The following is a 9253-nucleotide window of genomic DNA, read 5'->3' as shown; positions in this document are numbered from 1 at the left end:
CTGTAACCTTAGAACCTTTGTATGTTTAATAATCACCTTTTACAAAGGTAATTTAGGATGTTCATAGCATCCTATGAATTGGTTAAAGCCGCACTGTCCAACATGGTCCACACGTGGCCACTGAGCACTTGAAATGTGGCTAGTCCAGTTTGAGATGTGCTGTCTGTGTAAAATACACACCAGATTGCAAAGACGGTAGAAATGAAAGTGTAGGATGTTTCAGCAATTATTTTTATAATGATTATATGTTAAAATGACAATAGTTTGAATATATTGGGTTAAATAAGTTATTAGAATTACTTTCATTTGTTTCTTTGACCTTTTAAATGTGGTTACTAAAAAATTTAAAATTTTGTATTTGAATGTTGTATCAAGGAGAGAAAGATGGAAGAGGTGCTAGGCCTGTGCAACACACAGCTAGTTAAGGTGTTGCTACCCACTTTGTCGCATCTAACCCTGGTTTTGAGAATGGAAAATTATTGTGTAATAGCTACAGGGTTTCCTTTTTGGATGATGAAAATGTCCTGAACTAGATAGTGACATTGGTCATTACAGTATTGAGAACGTGCTAACTGTCACCAATAGTAAGTTTTCTGTTACATGTATTTTACCACAACAGACAGTCACACATACGTCTTACATTAGACTTTTTCATGCTGGTCTTGTTTGAGTGCAGAGGAGAGGGTGTGTCTTTGCTTAGCATAGAAATGCTTCTCTAGAAATGGGGGGGGGAGAGGCTGAAGGAGACAACGATGCCCTAAAGACAGCAGGAAGAAGTCGGAACTCTTTTTTTTTTTTTTTCTCCCTTTGGTAAAAATGTTAGCATGTTTTCAGGTTTCCTGCCATCTTGGCAGTCCGTCCCTGGAGGCCTCAGATTCTTGTAGCCCTCCTCTCCTTACCATGCCTTCGTCTTGTTTATCTCATCTCACTTGCCTCCACACTGGGCATTCTGCCCACTGCTGTGCTCCTCGCTGGGGTAATTCTTTCCCTAAAATTCCTCACAGTCCATGTGGTGTTAAGGAGTTAAAGATCTTGACAGCTGAAAATAAAATGGAATGGAATACCATTCCATTTTAAAAATGGAATACCTCAGCAAGCCTCCCCAACTTCAGATACTACTGATGAAGAAAAATTTAAGGCTTTTTTGTGCCTTTCTGGAATCCAGCTTCTTAAAAGTAACCCCCATAAGGTAGGCCTGATTGATGGTATCAGAAGGCCGGACGTGGGTACGCTGGGTGGGGGGACATAGTGCCCGGGCTGGGCTGTAGGAAAGGTCTTCTGGACTTGGGAAACAGTCTGTCAGTGATCTTGATGACCCAAGTGTGTCCACTTGGTGAAAGTTCAGTGAGCTTGTGACTTGTGTACTTTTCTGAATGTGCATTACATATCGATTGGATGTTAAAAAACAAAGAACACATCAGCCTATGAGGTACGTACTTTTTTGAGTGAAAAGCTAGCAGCTCGGAGTGAGGATGGCAGGGTGAGGATGTGAGAATGGCCACCAAGGGCCACTGTGGGGAGCTGGATGGGCGAGATGTGTCCAAGAGGCCCGGCAAGGTGGCATTTGAGGTGCTTCTCATAATCCTTGGACTAGAGATCTGTAAGTGAGGGGCTCACATGAGAAATTCACCTCAGTGCCTCTTGGAGCTCTTGCCTATCCTTGTGGGGCACTTCAACTATAGTGTCCAGTACCGAACAGTCCAGATGTTTGCTTTTTCTTAAAGTCTCCATCCACGGTGTTCAGGGAGGGAGGGACACGAGAGTGAGGTGTTGCTTATCAAGAGACTGGCTCAGTTGTTGGGTGTAGGTAAGACACGGAGTCACATTGTTGGGAGAGAGGAGAATTCTTCCCTTGTTATAAGTAGCCACTGTCAGGAGAGGAGGGACAGTTCTGGGTGATCAGGCCCTGTGGTTATCACCTACGGAAATCCTGTGTGGTGGTAAATGTGGCCCTCAGCAGAGCTTGGAGAAGAGATTACTGGGACCAGATCAGGGTTGAGGGGCTATTGTAGGAGGTTATTGGCCAGATCCTGGCCAGGAAACCAGAGCTGAGGGGGAGTGTGGTTGGAGGAGCACAAGCGGAAATGGGAGAAGAAAAATAAATAAAAGAGATAAGCAACTTCACTTGCTTCCTCCCTTATTATCCCTTTGTGTCTAGGACCCCGTTCTTCCCCTGAGAGCTCCCCCTCTGGAGATGACAGCCTGGAGGCTGATTTTGAAAACCAGGTCCATCTCCCACCTCCTGTTCTGTTCCTCCTGCCGCCCTCACCAGTGTGCCCACCTTACTGCAGTGAACTTCCTTCGGGTTGCCAGATGTGCTTCCCAAAGCCAGTGCTGGGGAGGGCGTCCACATCCTCAGACCCTGTCTGCACTGCTCCAGTGCAAAGAGTGCAGGGCTGCATGTCCAGCTGCACCCTCCCACCCGCATATGCTGAGAGAACAAATGTCGGGGTTACTGTGGGGCAGCTGGGTCAAGAGAGCTTAATAACAATGTTCTTGGTATGTGGAAGCCTTTTCCTTTTCTTGGATCCCAGCTGGAAATTATCAGACCAGCCCCACGCTAACATGCTAATGTCCAGGCCTGCCTTCTGGAAAGTAACGCTTTGAGTTCCAACATCAACTGATTCTGTTGGGAAAATGTCGGACCTCATGAGCCAGGCAAGGGGGGACTGGCAGGTGGCAGAGAATATGGTCTGTTTTCGCTCCAATTCTGGCTTTGCTGATGGTGTGATGATGGGCAAATATCCTCATCTTTGTAGATCTCTGGACAGCCACAAAATGGGTATGATGATATAATGATGAGAATACCTATATGTAATGTTGTGAGGGTCAAATTGTAGTGAATGTAAAAGCACTTTGCAAATTATCTACATGTTGGTTGTTTGGCAGAGGTTATCAGCGGTATGCCAGGAGGTGTATGGAAATTAAATTGTTCTAAATAACTCAAAGAACTGCGGTTTGGAAATTGTTTACTTTTGTTAAAGAGGATCTTTAAGGGATCCCCTTTAGGGAAAGGCCAAGAACTTTTGCAGAAACAGCTCAAGAGGAAACCAAGTCATGTATATAATTCTTAGCACCTGTCCTTGGGATGTCGCTTGAGGGCTCTCATCTAAAATCACTTTGTGTCAGTCCACCTGTGGGCATTTCTTTCCTGCTCAGCCATGTGCCTACACCAGTGGTGGAGACAGTGCCCTGGACTCTCTCCTTCCAAGTCATCACTGCCTTCAGAAGTTATGTCTATGTTGCTTTTTTAAACCTAGTACAACAAATCCCCTCTCTGCCTGACCCACCTCTTCAAATGCATTCCTCAGTTTGAAGATGTGATGATGTGCCAGGTTAGGAAGGAGAGGTCAGGGACAGCATTGTCAAAAGCCTCTTTACTGCTTAGCTGCCCACTGAACTGCCTCCATAAAGGTTGTGAGGTGCTGGGTGGCGCCTGTGGCTCAAAGGAGTAGGGCGCCAGCCCCATATGCTGGAGGTGGCAGGTTCAAACCGAGCCCCGGCCAAAAACTGCAAAAAAAAAAGATTGTGAGGTGCTAGAGGCAAGAGCAACACGGTAAAGTCATATTGAGCCTCACTAAATGCCTATTGAGCACCCACTTTGGGCTCGTCTTGAGCAAACAAATGCAGGCGCTTCTGTCATTGATGGAGCTTACCCTGCAGCAGGGAGGCCTGGTGCTGAGCAGTGAATCACACAAAGAATCAGTGGCTGATGTGGTGAGTGCTGTGACCCAGAAGCTCAGGGTGCTCAGGGAGCACTACAGATGATTCCTGCAAGGTAACTGCCTCAGCTGGGCAGAGGGTGTGGTCGGCCAAGCCTGAGGAGTGGGGAAAAGCATTCCAAGCAAAGGAAGTGAGCAGCATATACTCATGGTCTACACGGGAAGGAGCATAGTGCCATACACAGTGTGCCTATGCCCAGCCCAATCCTATTCCCTCATCTCCAACACCTTCTTCCCCTGGAACTCTGTAGATAGAGTTTCTGGACTAGACACACAGGCATGTCTGAATAAGCCCTGAGAGAGATGGGATTGATGCCTGCTTGGTTGGGTCTCTCCTCTGTGCTTCCATGGCACCCATGTCTACCTCCATCACAGCATGTAACATGCTGCCCCCAATTCACCATTTCTTGGTTTGTGTCTTCTCAGCTACTTGAAGACTGGGACCATATCCTTTCGCTCTGTATGCCCAGCATCTTACACAACTGACACATCAAAATGGCTTCACGAAAGCATGTTGACTGACAACTGAGTGAACAATGCATTTCTGTGTGTCATTCAGGGCTGTGAAAACAAGGCAGCATCTCCCCGTGCCCTGTCTCTCGCTTTCCTTCAGTGCTCAATCCTGGCTACAAACCCTGGCATCCAAACAAAAAAGCTAATGCTGATTAGCATTAGCTAATTTATCTCTACCACCTACCCCCTCACTACCACCAAGAAATAAATAATTTAAAGAAGCAAAAGTGCAGAGGAATAACAGCATTATCTCTGAAAACCAGGGCCATTCATTCATTCAAAAAATGTCAAGATGAGTGACACATCCCCTTTTAACAGAAGAGAGCCTTGATGGAGAAATTTTAAAAATCAGTAGTATTTAGTATGTTACATACGTTAGGTGGACATACGTTAACATACTAAATATGTTTGCTCTGGGCCTCAGTCTCCCCCACTGTAAACTGTGAGGTGAGCAGAGGATTTCCAGAGTTGGTTCTGGATTTCACAGTCTGCGCTTCTTGGCAACCAGTTGCCTCATTTGAGACCGCCTGGCCTGGCAGGAAGAAAAATGCAAAGAAATCTGTGAGTGAACCTACATATGCCTCTCTCTACGAGAACAGCCAGAGAGCTGTCTCCATGGGTCAAAAAACTGAGTAATAATGCAGTGAAAATCTCACCTCTTGCTCAAGAACTAAGGGGCTGGGCCAAGCCCTGAAATGCAATTTAAAACATAAACATACCACACTAGAGCCCAGCTTGAGGTTTTAACAGTGCTTTGATGCCTAACATGTTTGTCTGGATTCAGTTTTTAGGCTGGACCTCTGTGCCTCTCCATTCACCCTGCAACATTCTCCAACAGAGCTTTGGAGACCCATTAGGAAGAGGCATGCAGGGGGCGCTTCAAACAGAGGTTTGGATGAAGGGCTGGGAAATGCTCCCCCAGGGGAAGGGAAATCTGGTACTATCAATAACATTAAGTCTATACAATTATTTTCCACTGGGACTAAAAGCTCACATGATATACTATATTTATCACTCAGTGAATCTCATTAATTGTCTTATTCAAAATTTCCCCTTCCTATGGTTAACTTCTTTTGACCCATGACCTGCCATGTTTCTTATATGGCTGTTCTATTAAATTTCAACTATTAGCATCATTTATTAAAAACAAAATACATCCATGAAAAACCAAGCAAGCCTAACTTGGTTGGTAGCAAGCCTGTGTTTTCCTTTTAAATTTCTTTCCAATTAGAAGAAATTGTCAAGAAAATTGCTAATAAGTCTCTCATGTCTTTTTAAGAAACATCTTAGAGAAATCCCACAATTAAGGTTTCCTACATAAGATGGGAATTAAATGCTTTGAAAGCTTCCAGTTCCACAAAAGGTGGTGAACTACCATAGGATGCTGGATTCCTCCCAGAGCCCAATCTTGAAATGATCCTGGAAAGTAAGAGAAAAACTGTGGAGATCACGGTGAGGTGGGAGACAGCAACATGGAGACGGAGAGGGCGCCGGGGCAGGGGCGGCACCTGAGGGCTTCTCTTTGGTCAGCTAACTGGACCATGGGTGCCCTGACATTTGTCAGGCATTATCCTGAACATGTTGGTGAGAGTGTTTCTGGATGAGATTAACATCTGAATCATAGACTGAATAAAGCAGATTGCATTCCCTAATTTGGGTGGGCCTCATTTAATCAGTGGAATCAATTTTGTTCTCTTTTGGTGAGAACAAAAAAAAAGCAAGAAACTCCTTCTGACTGTTTGAACAGGAACATCAGTCTTTTCCAGCCTTCAGATTCAGCTACTCTTGGGCTGTTCTAGGGCCTTGCACCTGTTACCTTTCAAACTGGAACCTATACCGTAAGCTCTTCTGGTTCTCAGGCCTTTGGTCTCAGATGGGAACTTCACATCAGCTTCCCTGGGTCTACTGGTTTCATTTCTCTGGAGAACTCTGACTGGTACACAAGGACTGTGCCGGGAAAATGCTCTCCTGGTGGGTCTCCTACCCTATGTTTGCTTGAGTGGATTGCTGCCCACTGCATGGACCTAATACAGGATTGCAAAGGCAGCAGAGTAAGATCCTAGACCCTACCTAGGGTGGTAAATAGAGGCTTGCTGGACAGGTCTCTGCCTATCCTCTAACTAGAACATGCCTGCTGAGGCTTTGGGCTTGGCAAGTACTACAAAAAAACACAGCCTCTGAAAGGGAGCAGTGCCTAAGAGGCGGTTCTGGCTGTTTCACTGAGTGAGTGGTGGATTTGCATAAGCAGAAATCATAATGTAATTGCATTATTCTGCTCAAGGGCCTAGAGACATGCCCCGCTCCTAAGTCACTGGGCGTTTGTAAGGTCTAAGACAGACTTTTGACTCTTCTCCAAGGTATGCACTAGCAGTAAAGGTAGCTGATAGTCTCTAGTGGATAGGAGTTCAGAAGAAAAAGAGAAAAATAACTTCAAGGAACATAAGCATTATGAAGGAAAGGCTCCAAACTGAACAACACATCCCAGAGAAAGCAAAGTCACTGCTCTGGGAGGAACAGGAATATAAATAAACTGAACAAGTACCTTCAAAGTCCTAATAAAGGATGTTGGAAACACAAAGCAAGAATAACTCATGAATATGTCTAAATGTGAATATGAGATATAAAAAATATAGAGAACCCGGGAGGCTTAAAGTTCTTTTTTCTTCTCTTAATTTCTTTAAAATATATGGCTATTTAAAGAAAAAAATTGGGTATTCTACTGGGGGTTTATAATGTATAAAGATGTGGTATGCATGTAAGAATCTCACAAAGGCTGGGGGCATAAACAAGACTGTACTGTTGCCATGTTCTTCCAGTTCATGAACCATTAACTCTAAGGTAAGGATGCATATTTGAACCCTAGAACAGGTAAAGCTAAAAAGCCAATAGAGGAGGTAAAATGGAATGCTAAAAAAATATTCAGTTAATGCAAACGAAGGAGGAAAGGGAAGAACAGTGAATAAAAAAACAAGTGGGAGAAACCGAAAACAAAGAGCAAACAATGAACCTGAATTAAACATATTAATAATTTCACTAAGTATTAATAGAGCAATTTAATAGGCAAAGTTTGTCAGAATGCATAAAAAAGCAAAACCACATTGCTGTCAAACAAGAGAGGTACCTGTAATTTAAGGACACAGACTGAAAGTAAATGATTTATAATGCAAACAACAAGCAAAAGAAAGTTATGTTAATTAGACATCACTTACTAATATTAGGCAAAACATAATTTGGGCATAAGGCAAGATATGTACTAGAGATAAGATATGTATTTCATAATAATAAAATGTGAACTCATCAGGAAAACATAATTCTAGATGTGTAATAACAGCTGTAAAATACACAAAGCAAAATTGATAGAACTAAGGAGAAAAATAAATAATTTCATAATCATAATTGGAGGTATTTTTAACTTTTCTGAGAAATTAATAGAACAAATGAACAAAAAGTGATATGTGAAAATATAGAAGATCTGAACAATGTGTTAATCCACTGTAATCTGACATTTATAGAACATGACAACTAATCTGTGGTTTGCACATTTTTTTCATGTGCACATGGAACAATTACTAAGATGGATTAAATGCTGACTATATAATAAATCTGAATAAATTTCAATAGATAGAAACTTCTCTATTACAGCAGAATTAGATTAGAAACTATTAACAATAAAAGTATATACAGAGACACAGAATATACATTTAGATAAAGGCATGATAGTGTTAATACTCACATTGGAAAAAGACCTACTAAACAACCAAGGTATACACTTTATGAAGCTAGAAAAAGAATTAAATATAAGAAAAGGAATACTAGGAATAAGAGAAGAAAGAAATCAAAGAATAGAGACAATGAGCAAAACCAAAATTGGTTCTTTGAGAAGATTAGTGAAGTGAAACATATAGTCACAAAAAGACTTTTACGAGAATGTTTATAGCAGCTTTGTTCATAATAGACAACAACTGGAAACCACTCAGATGTGTATGAATAGAAGAATAGATGGATATATTGTGGCATGTTCGTACAATGGTGTGGTACTGAACAATAAAAAGGAAAGAACTATTAGCATCCACGACAGCATGGACCAATCTCTTAAACATGTGGACCAAGGGAGGAGCAACCAGAAGGAGGAGATATAGCGCTTTATGATCCCGTTTGTACGAAGTCAAGAGCAGGCGAACAGACACAAATCTACAGTGAAAAATATTTAAAATGGCTGTGGGTTGTAGGGAGGTGGTTGATGAGGGAATTTTCTTGGGGGCGGGTGGGTTATAGCTTGATAGTTGTGTAGGTCAGGTGGAAGTATTCATTTGCCACTACTTGTCAAATTGTACACTTAAGATTTGTGCATGTCACTTTTGAAACTTTTATATAAAAAGAACTATAAACAAGCATAGAAATAAGTTATGTTTGCTATTGAAGTAATGATGGTTAGCAAATGAGTAAATAAACTGAGGATAATGAGAGACAGATTTCTCATTGTTGGAGGCACAAATGCAACAAGAAAGAAGTATAGGATATACCCTATGTTGCTGAATTGAGATCAGAGGGATCAGTATGAATATCAGCATGGTAAAGTAATTATGTATTATGTATTTTCTAGCCACTGTCCTCTGAGAGGACCCTAGAAGCTATAACATATCAGTAGCAGTGATTCTATGCCCAGATCTTGGTTTCTAAGTATCATTTCCCATTAAAGCAAATCAGGGGGGCTCTTTGTTTACTTGTCCATGCAATGGGGGCCTGTTCACTGTCTATGGCAAATATGTCCCACTTTGTAAGCTTTCTTACTCTGTATACCTAAATTTCTCTTATCCAATAAACTTTGTCTCATGCTTGCCTTAAAAAGTAAAATAAAATAAAGCCAATCTGGGCTCCTTAGAGGAAAGGAGCCTAGGGTGGGGGCAGGAGAAGTCTAAGAGGAGCCCAGAACATCTTGTTGCACCAGGAAGTTAGGAAGTGCTTAACCAAGAATGAGGCTATGTTAAAACCATACTGGAGCAAGTCTGAAGTGGCTG

The 9253-nt window shown here is 42.3% G+C and overlaps 1 pseudogene; it reads left to right on the top strand.

Moving 5' to 3' along the window:
* The first annotated feature begins 362 nt into the window (after positions 1 to 362).
* On the top strand, positions 363 to 466 carry LOC128598027 (uncharacterized; annotated as a pseudogene).
* The last annotated feature ends 8787 nt before the right edge of the window (positions 467 to 9253 follow it).

This window comes from Nycticebus coucang, chromosome 10 (genome assembly GCF_027406575.1).
Source record: "Nycticebus coucang isolate mNycCou1 chromosome 10, mNycCou1.pri, whole genome shotgun sequence".
In the NCBI taxonomy this organism is placed as follows: Eukaryota; Metazoa; Chordata; class Mammalia; order Primates; family Lorisidae; genus Nycticebus; species Nycticebus coucang.
Note: the sequence above shows the minus strand (reverse complement) of the source record. Positions and strands in the feature narration are given on the sequence as shown.